Genomic DNA, 17,028 nt, shown 5'->3' with positions numbered 1-17,028 from the left:
AGTCATAAACTAGATTTATTATGTTTATTGGTGGTTACAATTAATTTTAGTAGTTGTAATAATGCCTATAAATAGTCATGTACTTGAAGCTTTTTTATAAGAACTACAATAGAAAGACTTAAGTCTTCTCATTAGTCTCTTTAACCTCTTCCTCATATCTCTAACAAAGTGGTATCAGAGTTTGGTTTCTTATTAAAATTCTAGAGAGATGGCTAGTAATAATATATTTTCTTTCTAATTTCCTCGTCTTATAAAAGAAAAATATGAGAGTTGGTGTCTTCGTATGAAAGCCATACTTAGCTCACAAGATATGTGAGATATTATAGAAAGAGGCTTTACTCCACCCGAAGATGAAGGATTCTTAACTCAAAATGAGAAAGATGATTTTGCAAGAACAAAGAAGAAGGATCAACAAGCCCTTACACTCTTCCATCAAAGTTTAGATGAATCTATGTTTCTAAAAGTGGCTGATGCTACCAACGCAAAGCAAGCTTGGAAAATTTTGAAGAATTCCCTCCAAGAAGTTGACAAGGTGAAGAAGATACGACTCCAAACTTTACGAAGCGAGTTTGAAGCTTTATAAATAAAGGATGTTATTCATTTTAGATTTTTGCTTAAGGGTAAAGTTTATAGTAAGCTAAATGAGGAGATATGGTGAGATGATGGAAGCTGTTCGTGTAGTGCAAAAAATTCTTTGATCATTGCCACTAAAATTTGACTATATGGTTTGTGTCATTGAAGAATCAAAGGATCTAAACACTTTGACATTTAAGCAATTAGAGGGATCCTTATAAGTTCATGAAAAAAAAATAAAGAGAAGACAAAAAGAACCTTTGGAACGAGTTATCAAATCAAAGGCATCTTTGAATTATAGTGGAAAACAAAAAGGACGAGGAAGAGGTAGAGGACGTGGTCATTGTTGTGGTTAAGCATTAAAAGGAAATGACACTTAAGATGATGCCGATAATGAAGACAAAAGTCAACCGTCAAATAGAGGCCGTAAAAGAGGAAGAAGAAGAGGAAGATGAAGAGGTAATGTTTAACACTTCAAATGAAAAGGAAGAACAAACCAATTTTATCAATGATAAACAAGATGAGGAAGAAATAACTTTATTGCTAGCATGTGAAGAGGGAGATTGTGATACCCATAGTTCATGGTACTTGGATAATGGAGCAAGCAATCACATGTGCGGCAATAAAGAAAAATTTGTGGAGCTTGATGAGAAGATTAATGATATGTTTCTTTTGGAGACTCTTCAAAAGTTCAAATTTAAGGGAAATATACAATTTTAATCTCTTCAAAAAATAGTGGGTATGTACTTATTACTAATGTTTACTATGTGCCAAAGTTAAGACGTAATATTTTGAGTTTGGACCAACTTCTCGAAAATGGATATGAAATTCATATGAAAGATTATTTGTCTTTGGCTTAAAGATCAAAGTGCTAATATGATTGTTAAGGTGAATATGTCAAAGAATAAAACGTTTATCTTGAATATCAAAACTTTTGAAGTAAGATGTTTGAAGGCTAGTGTGGTAGATGAAGCATGGTGTTGGCATATGAGATTTCGCCATTTGAACTTTGGCACACTCAAGGCAATAGGAGAAGAAAAAATGGTGAAAGGGATGCCATTAATCAATCATCCTAATCAATTATGTGAAACATGTCTACTTGGAAAGCATTCAAGAAAGAGTTTCCCAAAAGAAGCTACTACAAGAGCAACCAAGCTACTTCAACTTGTGCATGCCGATGTGTGGGCCAATCAATCCACTCTCATTTGGTAAAAACAAATATTTTCTACTATTTATTGATAATTTTAGTAAGAATACTTAGATATATTTTTTAAAATAAAAATTAGATACTTCTGCTGCTTTTAAAAATTTCAAAGCTCTTGTAGAAAAAGATTGTGGTTGTGAAATAAAGTCTTTGAGAACAGGTAGAGGAGGTGAATTTACTTCTAAAGAATTTTATTATTTCTATGAATCTAATGGAATTCGTTGTCCTTTAACAGTTTCAAGATCACCACAACAAAATGGAGTTACTGAAAGAAAGAATAGAACTATTCTTAATATGGCAAGAAACATGTTCAAAGCAAAAAAGATGCCCAAGGAATTTTGGGCCGAAGCAATTTCTTATGCAATATATTTAGCTAATAGGTCTCCAATATCAAGTTTGAAAGACATGACTCCCTAAGATGCATGGAGTGGAATGAAACCTAATTTCAACCATTTGTAAGTTTTTTGAAGTATTGCATATGCTCATGTTCCACAACAAGAGAGATCCAAGCTCGATCATCAAAGTGTAAAGCATATTTTCATTGTAAGTAGAGATGTTGAATTTAATGAAAAAGTGACTTGGAATTGAGAGAAGAAAGAAGAAATGCTTATGATTTCTTTCCATACTTTGAAAATTTTGACCAAGAGACCATGGTACCTTTGCAAAAGGCAACTACACCTCATTCTCCAACTCATGTTACATCACCTATTTCTCAAGGAAGTTCAAGTGAAAGGCCACAAAAGTTGAAGAACATTCAAGATCTTTATGATGAAACTAAGGAGATCACTAATTTTGATATAAATAATTTGTTTTGTCTCTTCCTTGATAGTGAACCAATGAATTTTGATGAAGCCATCAAGGATGCAAGATAGAGATAAGCAATGGAGGAAGAGATCAAATCCATAGAAAATAACAACACATGGGAGTTATCCACTCTTCTTAAGGGACATAAACTATTAGTGTCAAATGGGTTTATAAAACTAAAAAAGATTATCAAGGAAATGTGAAAAGGTACAAGGCAAAACTTATGGCTAAAGGATATAAACAAAAACATGGGGTTGATTATAATGAGGTTTTTTCACCAGTTGCTCGCATGGAGACTATTCGCTTGCTCTTAGCTATTTCAGCTCAAATAAAGTGGAAAATTTTTCAACTTGATGTAAAATCAACATTTCTCAATGGCTATCTTAATGAAGGGGTTTATGTAGAACAACCATTAGGTTTTGTGGTTGAAGGACATGAAGATAACAAATTGAAGAAAGCTTTGTATGGGCTAAAGCAGACGCCAAGAGCATGGAATAGCTGTATAAACAAGTATTTTAAAGATAATGGATTTTTTTGTTGCTTTTATGAATATGCTTTTTATGTAAAGTATTATTTTGAAGGTGATATTCTATTTGTGTGTCTATATGTAGATGATCTCATATTTACGAGCAACAATCTAAGTTTGTTTGAAGAATTCAAGAAAAATATGTTACTTGAATTTGAAATGACTGATATGAGGCTCATGTCTTATTATTTGGGCATTGAGGTGAAGCAAATGGAAGATGGTATTTTTATTTCTCAAGAAAGCTATGCAAGAAAAGTTTTAGAGAAATTCAAAATATTTAATTGCAATCTTGTGAACACACCTATGGAATATGGAGTCAAGTTATCAAAGTTTGATAATGGAGAAAAAGTAGATCCCACTCTCTTTAAAAGTCTTATGGGAAGTTCGAGATACTTGACATTTATAAGACCTGATATTCTTTTTGCAGTTGGACTAATAAATCATTTTATGGAAGTTCTTACCACCTCCCACATGAATGTTGCTAAAAAAGTTCTTCGTTACCTGAAAGGTACTATTAATTTTGGGTTATTTTATTCATCTTCTGATGATTTCAAGCTTGTAGAATTTTTTGGTAGTGATTTCACTGGAGATATTGATGATAGAAAAAATAAAACTAGTGTTGTATTCTTTTTGGGTGATTGTGCAATTACATAGAGTTTTAAGAAGCAGGCCATCGTTACACTATCAACTTGTGAGTCTGAATATGTGGCAGCAATCTCTTGTACTTGTCATGCCATATGGCTTAGAAAATTATTGAAAGAACTTCATTTGACACAAGACGAAGCTACTAAAACTTTTATTGACAATAAGTTTGCATAAGCACTAGCCAAGAACCCAGTATTTCATGAATGAAGAAAACACATAGATACAAGATATTATTTTATTAGAGATTGCATTGCTAAAAAAGAATTAGAGCTCAAACACGTAAAGACTGAAGATCAAGTGGCAGATATTTTCAGCAAACTACTCAAGTTTGAAGTCTTTCAAAAGTTACGTGTTAATCTTGGATTGAAAAGGAGATTTGCAAGTTAAGGGGGAGTGTTAAGAATTAATTTATAAATTAGAATATAATTAATTAGTTCGTTAGTAGTTGAACTACATAAATTAGAGTCTTTATATATCATTTGGTTTGTTAGTAGTTGTGGATCATAAATTAAACTTATTATATTTGTTAGTTGTTACAATTAATTCTAGTAGTTATAATAGTGCCTATAAATAACCATGCACTTGAAGCTTTTTTGTAAGAACCATAATAGAAAAACTTGAGTCTTCTCATTAGTCTCTCTAGCCTCTTCCTTTTACCTTCAACAAGAAGTTCATCAAATTAAAAGTGAAATGTTTATTTTACAAATGAAGTTTGTAATTAACCTTCTCAAAAAGTTTGGTACGATTGACAGCAAAATGGCTACTACTCCAATGAATATGAATTATTGGAAAAGGAGATCTTGGTTATTATAGAAGTATAGGGGGAGGACTAAGTTACCTAACTCACACTAGGTTAGATGTAACATTTTTTTTGGTGTTGTTTTCAGGTTTATAAACTCTTTGATAAAGCATCATTATAGAGCAATAAATAGGATCATGATGTATATTGTTTCCCTTTATGTTTGGGAGTAATTCCATATGTTTTAGGAGATAATTTGATTGGGTTTTTTAGGTTGGCAATGAAGAAGCTAGAGTTGAAATTAACAAGGCCTGTTGTGGAGCAGAAAAAAATAACAGAAAAGCTCGGGACAGGAGAGAAGAAAAGTGAGGGAGAGGATAAAAAAATCAAAAGAATGAGACAAAAAAAGCTTGAAAGGGAAAGGAAGGGAGAACATTTTGGAAGTTGAAGATGTTATCATGAGTAATAAGAAAAAAGTTTCTACTTTTGTTGTCATGTCTTCGAAGGATGTATCGGAATTTGTGATAGGCTAAATTAATTATGGTTACGAAACAAATTAACTTAAATAATATTTAAAATAAAAATAGAATAAAAGAGAAGTAAATAAGAAATTGGGAAAGGAGCTGATATGAGTAAATAGTGTATGGACCTTGGATACTTTCTCGTTTAGTTAAATCGAGAAAGGGAGTGTGTGTGTATGGCTAAAGTTTAGCAGGTATGGTGAATCTGCATATGCATAAAGTTTGAATCTAGTCTAGATGTGGATATGTGTTTGTGAGAGTAGGTCACTTAGCAAATGTAACTGCTGTGGCCAATGTGAGATTGAGTGTGTGCTATCCATGCAATTAGGGGATCCATTTTGCCTATCCTCGATAACGATATAAACTCATCGTGCGATGAAACCTTAAAGATGACCTTCTGAGTATATATATATTCTTTCGAGTGTAAATGGTAATATTTTGAGGCTATAAATGATATTCGAGTGTAATTGAGAAATCTGATTAAAAAAATATGAAATTAGAATGTCCGAAACAATAAATTTTGTATTAAAAACATTATTACTGCATTTGTCACATGTTGTGTATTTTGTATGATGTATGATCTGAGTTTTAGAAGAACAGAAATTTTTATTGAGTTAGTGAAATTCATTAAATTTCACCTTGATATTTTTCAGAAAAGTCAGAATCATTACCAAACGAGTAAAGCTTATGAAAGGGTTCTACTGCATGTATATTTTATTCATATTCTAGAAATTTTTGTTTTATTTTATTAAATTTTAAATTTTGATCTCATATTCTATATATATAACTACTGTATATATCATATGGGATGTTAGATTTTATGTTAAAATTTTAAATTGTGCATATGCATGTTTTGTAGGCCCATTGTATGAAGAATGGTATGAGGCACAAATATACTCATTGCGATAGAACGTGGGGAACTAGCCATTGCGATAGACTTAGTCAGCAAGTAGTTGAAGCCATTATCCCATTTTTAAGTTCAAGTCTTTTTCCATTTAGTTACTTAAAAGTAGAAACCATCAATTGTATTTTTCTGTGAAAGTTGTCAATGAACAACAATTAGAGAAGCATTTTTTTTGAATAAAACATTTGTAGTTTATTCTCATCTGAAGAGAATTTCTTAACAAGTTTCAATTGGGTTCTAATTGGGACCTATCATCCTCGTATACTAACTTTTGGTATAATCAGATTCAGTTGCTAGATTCCTTTATATATGTATTTGAAATGGTTCCTCCTGCAAAAGTAAAATTAACTCTATTGATCAAACCAATCAACGGCTCACACGTGTACACCAATTTATTATAAAATTAGCACCTCTGTAATGCCACATTTTCCATTATAAATTTGTTACCTTCTGGTCAACAAATTTTTACTTACACTCTCTATTCTCTACTCTGTATCCTCTTCTTTTCTCTCTCTCACTTCTACAAAACACAGGCACAAGGGCAAATATTCCGATTGTAAAATTTACTCATTTAATGGAGATTGTATCTCTGTTAACTTCAAGCTTCTTATCTTTATTCTGCTGCTTTCAAACACAGTCGACTTGGCTCACTCACTTATATTTCGTTCCATGAACCTGCTCTAAGTTCTATGCAACTTACTTGCAAGCTCACGGTCAACTCACCCTATTTTTGTACCTCAATTCATCAAGCTCGTCAGATGTTGGTGGCTCGATCTCCATCGAAAATAGGGATCTTTAGTATGAGCTGCAACATCAAATCACGACCTGGAGGATGAAAGGATCACCTACGTTTGTGAAGATTACCATGAGCATCATGGGTCCTGAGGGACTACTGTGAAGGCGCAAGCCAATGAGAATATGTTACATTAGTTGGCCTTGACACACATAGAGGAACTGTTTTGGAGTTATGGTGGGCCCTAGTAGAGGGGGAGCAACCTGGGTTCTATGGCTGACGAGCATATGAGGACCTTCTTGCTCTAGTTAAGCACTACGACTTGAAGATCTAAATAATCATGACATTTCATCAGCGAGGTACTGGCTCCATCGATCCCAACTGGTGCGTATGTCCTTTTATTTATAACTTTAGTCTAGTCAATCATGGTAGTTCGGTTACTCAACTCATAGCTTGTTACTGATGTAATTGAATGAGATCATCTAATGACATTTGTTTCACTTAAGGTTGATAGTTAGTAATATGAGCTTAAAGAATAACAATTTTGTGCTTGCATTATGCTCATGGAATTGAGAAGTGCTTAATGTTGTGAATGCTATTGACATTTTCATAGTGATTTTTCAGATTAAGAAAATCTTAGAAGGATTGAGTTCTGAAATATCTTATTAGAAGCTTGAATTGATAAGTGGTAACTAATGATGTTTTACTTACTTATGTAGTTATTTGATCTTATAATTAGTTTTTCTCAAGGCATACGAATTTAACCTTAAATAAGAGTTTTTTTTTCAATCTTTTATTTCATACTTGTCCATTTATTCACTTCTACTTTAGAATGTCTTATATGTTAAAGGATTCCACTCCTTAAATGGGTGTAAGAAGAGATTGACAAAGATCCAGATTTAGCATTTTCTGACAAATATGGAATGAGAAGTGCAGAATATATTTCCCTCGGATGTGATAATCTTCCTATTTTGTAGGACAATCACTAATCCAAGCATATTCAAACTTTATAAGGAACTTTTGAGATACATTTAGACATTTACTTGGTATTGTAATAATAGTAAGATAATTGTTTCAATTATAAATGCAAAGTTGGTTGTAGATCTAGAAATGTACATGAGACTTTATTACTATGCTATTCCTTATACAGGGAATCCAAATGGGAGTTGGTCCTACTAGTGAATTATGATACCCTTCTTGCCCCAGCCAGAATCTATTTTGGGGTTGGCGATCACGTGAGCTTGGAGAGTTTCAATGCTATGATAAGGTAGGAACAATGCTCATCTCTAGTTGTAAGCTTGTGTATGAATCTCTAAAATATAAGGGCTTTGATGATCCATTTTTTTAATCTCTTTTTAATTTCTTATCTTCTTAAATTGTTACTGGTTTTATTGAATGTCTTAAACAGTATATGATGGCATTCTTAAATGCTTGTGTTCGAGAGATTTTGATGCGAGAGTGGGGAAACGGGGGGTCCTTTAGGTGCTGGTAGTTTGATGCATGATCCTAGGCATATTGAATTTTTCAAAAGTGTTAATGGTACTTAGAATACTCCATGTGGTGAGTTTTTCCTTGAATGGTACTCTAAAATATTACTGTTTCATGGAGAAAGGATATGGAGGGAAGCTGAGACAATATTTCGAGATACTGAAGTAAATAAATCGTTAAAAGTAGCTGTAATCTATTGGCATTATACCACAAATCTCATGCATCAATATTAACAATAGGCTATTACAATACTTCTATAAGAGATGGATACCTCCCAATTACCCGCATGCTTGCCAGGCATGGATTTACTTTATGTTGTTCAGGTTTTGAAATGAAAGATAAGATAAAGAAATATACTAACCCAACTGCTAGTCCAGAGGGTTTGCTAAAACACTCATATTAGCCGCTAAGGCCTATTGCATACCCTTAGAGGGTGAAAACTCTGGGGTTTAGATGATGAGTCATACAAACAGATAGTAGATATGTCAAGGTTCTACACAGATGGTCTAGAAAACCCATCTTTTTCATTCAACTTTGAGAGGATGAACATAAGTATGTTTGAAGAAAAGAACTGGAATCGCTTTAGCCATTTTATGTGATCAAGGGTGATCTTGTAATGTTGTTATTATTATTATTTTTATTTTTATCATTTTCTATTTTTATATAATTAAAAATAGATTAATGGTTTTAATTTATTTATAAAAATATGATAGGATATTAATTTACATGTTATTTTTAGGATTTACTTATTTTACTTCTTTACTATTTTTGAAACCTCCTCAAAACGATATATAAGAGGATTTCATTGTAAGAATTAAGCAGAGAAGAATAAAAGTTATCTTATCTTCTTCAAAGGTAAGCATTCTCTCAATTTTTCATTAACATCTGTTTGAGAGTTGTCGAGTTCTATCACTCCCATACAGATCAAATTGGTATCAAAGCATTTTGATCTTACCTGTATATGGTTAAAACTAGAAGTGGTTACAAAAAGACTGGAGAATCGTTTTCTATTCTCAACATTCACCGAAAACATTCAAAAAGAACCACAAGTGTTGAGTATGTTATAATGGCACAAGACTCTATTGTAATCGATTTAGCCAAGCAAATCGCTAGTATGTTTGAACATATGACAAAAGTTATGTCTTGAATGATGGATCAATCACGTGATGATTCTGACAAAACTCCACGGAGACAATTAAAAGTCTCAGTTCGAGTTTAAGGAAAAAGAAAAAAAAAAATCAATCTCCTTAAGAAAAGGAAGATGAGAGGCTGCCAAGACCTTTTAAGGTAGAGGCAAAAATGGACATTCCATCATATGACAGTTCAGTTGATGCTGAGAAGTTAGATTCTTGGATCAACCAGTTAGAGACTTACTTTACCTTATATAGGTATAGTAGTGAAGACAAGGTCTCATTGACAAGACTAAAAATGACAAGTCATGTCTTAGCACGGTGGAATTCATATATACAAACCCATAGGGGTGAAGAAATTACATGGGATAATTTTTTGGATCTAATTAGAAAAGATTTTATCCAATTGGCTACCAAGAAGATTGATGGTGGTGATGACACAACCTATGCCAAAAGCGAGACCAATCAGTACAAAAATATACCACTGAGTTTAGACATCTAGCTGTAGCGTTAGGAGTTTTGATGGATTCACTTGAAATATTCATGAAATACACCTCAGGATTATTGAAATACTGAGATCTCACTTTACAAAACCAAATGACGTGTCTAGCGCAAGTACGATTGCTATGATCATCGAGAAGAAAAATAGTCGTAACGAGAAATTCTTTGAAGGCTCAGGATCACACTCATCAAAACAGAAAAATTTTAAGAAGGCTACTTTAGTTTTATCGTCCTCATCATCAACACCAAATTCTAGAAGGTATTGTGAGTAAGACTGATGGTCATACAAAGAAGAAATATTGGAAGTTGCACCCAAAGTTACACCCAAAGAAAAGACCAAAGGGTAAGACCGTGGCAACAACTTGTGATAATGAACCTATAGTAGTTGATCAGGTTCAAAGAGCAGATCCAAATTTATCTATAATTGAATGTTATGGATTCAGGGTCATTTACCAAGCATGACAAATGAGAGGACTTGTTTGCCCTAAAAATCCAAGTAAAACAAGAGGTGATTATTGCCGTGGTGGATAATGAAAGCCAATGAAATCTCATTTCTGAGCAATTGGTACAAAAGTTAGGATTTTTCACGATCCTTCACCTTAAGCCATACCCATTAGGTTGGATTCACAAAGATGTAGGGCTTTAAGTTAATTGACAATGTATTTTTCGATTTGCTGTGATTAATTAGTTTATCGATGAAGTTATATGTGATGTTGTCCCCCTTGATATATGTTAGGTAATACCTGAAAGTCCTTATTTATGGGATCAATATGTCATTTATTATCGCCGAGCTCGAATTCAATTTACTAAAGAACGAAGAAAATATCTCTTTTCTGGTAAAAAGATGAAACAAACTGTTGATTTGATCACTGTACGTCAAGCCAAACAGATGATTAACTTGTCCAAGAAGTATGTGTTACTATTTATACGACCTTCTAAAGATGAGGGATGCACAGAGACAATCATTAATCCAACTCATGAGGCTATTACTAGGTTATCTCAAATGAAGGAGAAAAAGGAGTTAACACAATTGTGTGGAGAATTCCTTGATCTATTCTTTGAAGAACATGGTTTACCACAAAAGGGGGAAGTGGAACAGTAGATTCAACTCATCTCAGATTCATCGCTTCTGAATTTAAGCATGTATCGGTATTCTGTAGTAGAGAATGAAGAAATAAAGAAGCAAGTGTCTAATCTGCTTGAGAGTTGTGTTATAAAATCAAACAATTCACCTTGTGGATTACTAGTGGTTCTTGTTCCTAAAAAGGATAGTGGTTGGCGTATGTGTATTGACTACCGTGCCTTGAACAAAATCACAGTGAAGAATTGATACCCTCTTCCTAGAATAGATGATCTTGTAGATCAATTGAAGCATGCCTGTTATTTCACAAAGTTAGATATAAAATTTGGTTACCATCAAGTACGAATCCGAGAAGAAGATTCCTAAAAGACGGCTTTTAAGACAATGTAGGGTTTATTCGAGTGGTTAGTCATGCCATTCGGACTTTGTAATGCTCCTGCTATATTTATGTAGTTGATGGATGATGTCTTGCGACTTTGCATTGATCAATTTGTCATTATGTATCTTAATGACATTTTCATCTACAATCGTACTTAGGAGGAACACCTAGATCATTTGAGAAAGGTATTCAAATTATTACAAAAATATGAACTCTGCCTAAATAAGAATAAGTGTGAGTTAGAGCAGAGATCATTATTATACCTTGGATTTGTTGTGGGTAATGCTGAAATGCAAATCGATTCAGGAAAAGTGAAGGCTATTAAAGAGTGGCCTCGACTAACAAATGTTACTGAAGTTCGAAGTTTTATGGGAGCTTGTCAGTATGTTAGAAAATTTATTCAAAATTTTTCTATGATAGTTGCTTCCTTACATGAACTAACAAAGGCAAATCGACGATTCGAGTGGACTCAAAAACATGATGACACATTTCATCTTTTGAAAAGGAAGATATGTAAGGCGCCTATTTTAGTTATACTAAATCTACAAAAGCCTTTTGAACTTGAGGCTGATGCATCTAGATATGCGATGGGTGATGTTCTGATGCAAGAAGGAAGAGTTATTACTTATTACTCTGAATTGTTTTAAGGGTCTCAAAAGAACTATCCGACGTATGATAAAGGGTTGTTTGCCCTACACCAAGCCACAAAACATTGGTGTGTGTATCTTTTGGATAAAGAAACTGTAGTTTACACTAATCATCGACCCCTTCAATACTTTCAAACACAGTCGAAGTTACAACAAGCTTGTCACATGAAATGGATGACCTACCTTCAATAATTTAACTTGGTAATCAAGTATAAAAAGGGGATTTAGAATAAATTGGCCGACATGTTATCTCGACCGCCAACATCAACACTTTGCTTGTCTGTTATAATGGAGATTAAACTAAGTGTACATGAAAAATATGTCAACATGTATGACTATGATCCAGATTTTTCTGATATTGTGACTATGGTGAAAATGGAGAAACCATCAAAGTTTACATTACGAGATGGATACTTTATAAAGGATCACAACTATGTGTTCCAAGAAAAACAAATCATATACAATGGATGCGAGAAGCTCATACTTCAAAAGTAGCAGGACACTTTGGAGTAAACAAGACTGTACAAAATCTTCAACATTATGTCTACTAGCCCCGGATGCAACAAGATGTAACATGTTTTGTTTAAGCGTGTGTGCTATGTAGCACTTCAAAGCCATCAAATATAAAGATTAGACTTTATACACCATTATCAGTTCTAAGTAGACCATGGAAAAATATATTTATGGATTTCATGGGAGGTCTACCAACTATTAAACAGGGATATAACTACCTATATATAGTAGTAGATAGATTTTTCAAGATAATAATATTAACAACATACAAGAAGACCATCACGAGAGAAGAAATATCAAAACTTTTCTTCAGACATGTCTGGACACATTTTGGACTACCAAGCTCTATTGTCTCATACCGTGATAGTCATTTTCTTGGAAGCTTCTGGAGATCATTGTGGTCTATTATGGGTATGAAGTTGAATAGAAGTACAACTTTTCCTCCATAAATTGATGATCAAACTGGAGTCGTCAACCGAACTATCGTACATCTTCTGCGATGTTATAATACTCGACATCCTAAAACTTAGGATTAGAGCTTACCATATTTGCAATTTGCATTTAACTGAGCTATTTGTAGCTCTACTAATAAGTCACCATTTGAAGTTTGTCTTGGCTACTCACCACAAAGCCCACTTGACATTGAGTTTACACTTGAGTCAACATCAAAAGAAGTGCATGATAAGAACGGTTCAGAAAAGGCTCAAAAGTTCTTAGAATGTATTCGACAGGTCCATGGTGACGTAGAAAAGCAGTTCCAGAAATCTCAACAGAAATATAAAGCTAAACATGATCGACATGGAGTAAAAAGCGAATTCTAAGTGGGAGATCTAGTATGGCTACATTTGGAAAATGAGAGGTTTAAAAGAGAAGGCATGAAGTTGAAGCCTATTTGTTATGGTCCTTTTAAGATTCTTAAAAAGATTAGTGATAATGCATGTTAACTAGAGTTGCCTAGTTACATGAAAATATACTCTGTGGTCAATGTCGAAAATCTAAAACTTTTCGAACCCTCTATGTTAGATGATGAGCCTGAAGAAGTTATACCTTCAGTGGAGGATTTGCACATCGACGATGAGACCCCGTTACTGGACGATATTATCCTTGAAAAGAAAATCATAGAAACCCATGAGGGAACACGGAAAACATTTCATGTTGGAAAAAAAGGACAAAAACCTAGTGCATCAAATTGGTTCACTAGAGAAATGAGAGAATCAATGTTTCCCAATCTCAAATTTTAAGATCCAACAGGAGTTGGAGTCCTCTAAAGGAAAGGGGAGTAATGATCAAGGGTGATCTTATAATAATAATAATATTATTTTAATTATTTTATTATTTTTATTTTTATCATTTTATATTTTTATCTAATTCAAAATATATTAATGGTTTTAATTTATTTATTAAAGATATGAGAGAATATTAATTTTATATATTTTTTTTATAATTTACTTATTTTAGTTTTTTTACTATTTTTGTAATATTTTCAAAACTATATAAGAGAATTTCATTGTAAGAATTAAGCAAAGAAGAATAAAAGTTATTTTATCTTCTTCAAAGGTAAATTTTCTCATGATTTTTTATTAACATCTGTTTAAGAGTTGTTGAGTTCTATCACTCATATGCGGATCATTATGAGGCAAATGTTAGATGCAAATGATTTTGTAGTCAAATTAGCTTTTGTAGGTTGTTCACACTCGTCTTCTAACATTAGATTCTTCGAGATGTGAGGTTTTTGCATTTTGTTAAAGGAAGATTTTACTTCGAATCCCTTCAATTGATTGATGTATATGCCTTAAAAGCGATTCATGAACTCTGGTCCATTGTCATGAAAGGTACAATAATATGCCTTTTTGTCTGTGGTTTCCCGAAGTGTTCCTATCAACTTCGTACATGTTCCTTCTTTTCATTAAAATATCTCCAAAATGCAGTGTTATAATCCTTACATTGATCCGTTTGAAGTATAACTTGAATAGATACTGAAAATATATTACTTTTCCCTGCTCCTTATTCTTCTTTTTTATATATAAATTTATTAAAAAATGTAGCAATAAGTATTTGGCAACAATGAAAAATTTGCTAAACAAACATGTTTCACATGAATGATATATATGAATTTATACTTTCTTTCACACTCAAGCTCTAATCATGACATTATCAAATATCAAAAACAAGTCATAATAATCTAGAGAAGAAAATATGTACATAATAGCTGCAAAGAAATAAAAATTTGAATATAACAGCAGCACGGAAAATTTCTAAAACAAGTTGCATGGGATTTATATTGTGAAAATTTGACGTCATATTGGAAATATAGGTAATTGAAAATTAACAAGCTTATGCAGACAAACAGATAAAATATACATGATAACTCATATTCACATGTAACCTTATTTAAAAATACATGCATGCATGTGAAACATGTACATGGCGTAAATAGATATAAGTTATATATTGATATATCTATTATATATGTAGAGCACAAAGCTGGTCTTGTCTCTGTGTTTGATGCCCTGAGACCAAGATCTTGCAGTAGGTCCCCAGAGACATTGAATTTGATTAAATTGTATCATCAATTCCCCTTCCCTGGTTCATGTCCAGGATTTGGCCCAGTTTTTGGATAGTCCGAAGTTGAATCAACCTCTTTCAGCTGTTTTCTCATCATAGTTTCTTGAATCCTTGAACTCTCCTTCAGGGGAAAAAGAAAGTATATATGATTAGTTATGCTTTAAAAATATGCTTAAGAGAGAAAATTATAATGATAATAGATTATTTGCATGAGTTACGTACCTGGATTATGGGATTTGCGGAGTTGACAATGTTGTGAAAACCTTTAACTTCGCCTATACGAAATACATGGAGCTTTTCTTGTTACAATATTATACATATATATATGTGTGTGTGTGTGTGTGGGGTGATTCTTAGCGATATTGAGTAACCATGAAAAACCCAGTTACCAAAAAAAAAAAAAAGTAGACATGGAAAACCTGTTCACCTGTAAAACAATGACTGAAGAGTAAGAGGAGAATGAGAAAGGTGGCTTTTGTGCGAGGTGTCATATTGATTTTGGGGGTAGGTTAAGTGGGTAGGAAGAAGATGATGAATGTATATATTTATATGGGAAGGACAATTATGGTTATGTTGGTAGTGTTGTTTTCTATTGGAAACCGCACTTATAAATTAATTTTTAGGGAATTACATTTTGGTGAAAATGGTTCGCCCACTGCCCAACACTACTAAAAGTCAACTATACTCTCATTTGCTTAATTACTTAACCCCTCACATGATATATAGATATATATCATAATCATACACTGTTTTGGATTATGATTCTAAAAAAGCAAATTGAAATCTTGCATGGTTCAATTAGCTCTCTACACCTTTACCAATTGCCTTTAGGAATTGCATATATATATATATAGTCTACATTGTGGGGGAACTTTAATTTTTGAGGGTTCAAATATAAAATAATGGTTCAAACTGCTTCCATTATTATTATCAATATTGATTATACAACCTTACTAGTACATTAAAATAAATTTTTAAGAGAGAAAGTTTAAGATAATATAAAATGATAGTTTATACTGTATCCATTATCATTATTGTCATTAATGTTGATTATACAAACTTACTACTACATTAAAATAACTTTTTTAAGAGAAAAATTAAGCTAATGTAATTTATTAGTTTACACCGATAATAATTTCATTATCAAGATATTAATTTTTTGTTAATTTTTTTATTAATATAAAATATCACTATTAAAATATATTATTTCATGCATAATCACTAAAATATAAAATTTAAAATACTAATTTTTTTAAAAAAAATAACTTCACATTCATCTATGACATGTGATACAAATTTTTTGGCAAATGAATTTTTAAATTTAATTAATTACTTGAAAATTCTTCTAACATAACATACCAGAGAATAATAAAACAATAGCTACAATTTGATATTAGCAAACACACAAATGCATACATAATAATAAATCATTAACTAAGTCTTCTTCTATAAGATGTTATAAATTTGAAACGAACGGTGAGTTTTTATATTTTCTTAATACAAAATTGTATTATGATTAACGTATATATACGATTTAATGAATAAAATATATAAATTTTTTAATATACTATATGAAAAGAAAAAAGATTTTGGCTAGCTAGTATACAATTTTTATTAATCTATTACACTTTCTAAACCAACAAAAGATCACAAAATTTTTATTTTATTTTAAAATTGCAACAATTAAATAAAACAGATCTATTTGTATATTTCTATGAAAAAGAATTACAATTCTTACATGTTAATTTTTTTCTATTAAAGAAATTAGTAATATATGTTACTAAATTATTTTCAGAAATAAAAAGTTACAAAAATTAAAGAAAAAACCCAATAACTTTCTTGTCTTTGTGAATATGGAGAAAGGAAAATAATTTGCGATTTTTTATTTTATATAAACATACATATTTATTAATTATATAATATATATATTACGACAAATAACTTTTAAATAAGAATACATATTAGAACACAATTTAATTGGCACTCATGAATATACAAACTATTATTAATCAAATAATGGTTGATTTTTTTTTAATATAACTATTAATAATTAATAAACAATAAGAAAAAAATTT

At 31.9% G+C, this 17,028-nt stretch overlaps 1 long non-coding RNA gene and 1 pseudogene across 1 annotated transcript; one reads left to right on the top strand and one right to left on the bottom strand.

Annotated features, from left to right (window-relative positions):
• Positions 1–6,748: 6,748 nt before the first annotated feature.
• On the top strand, positions 6,749–8,746 carry LOC148266296 (beta-amylase 1, chloroplastic-like; annotated as a pseudogene).
• Positions 8,747–14,648: 5,902 nt separating this feature from the next.
• Positions 14,649–15,509, bottom strand: LOC148266295 (uncharacterized). Its single transcript, XR_015818763.1, has 3 exons — positions 15,381–15,509; positions 15,176–15,228; positions 14,649–15,074 (listed from the first exon to the last, which is right to left on the bottom strand). It is a non-coding gene; the product is annotated as an uncharacterized LOC148266295 (long non-coding RNA).
• Between the last annotated feature and the right edge of the window lie 1,519 nt (positions 15,510–17,028).

Source organism: Carica papaya, chromosome 4 (genome assembly GCF_054855325.1).
Source record: "Carica papaya isolate Zhongbai chromosome 4, ASM5485532v1, whole genome shotgun sequence".
NCBI lineage: Eukaryota > Viridiplantae > Streptophyta > Magnoliopsida > Brassicales > Caricaceae > Carica > Carica papaya.
Note: the sequence above shows the minus strand (reverse complement) of the source record. Positions and strands in the feature narration are given on the sequence as shown.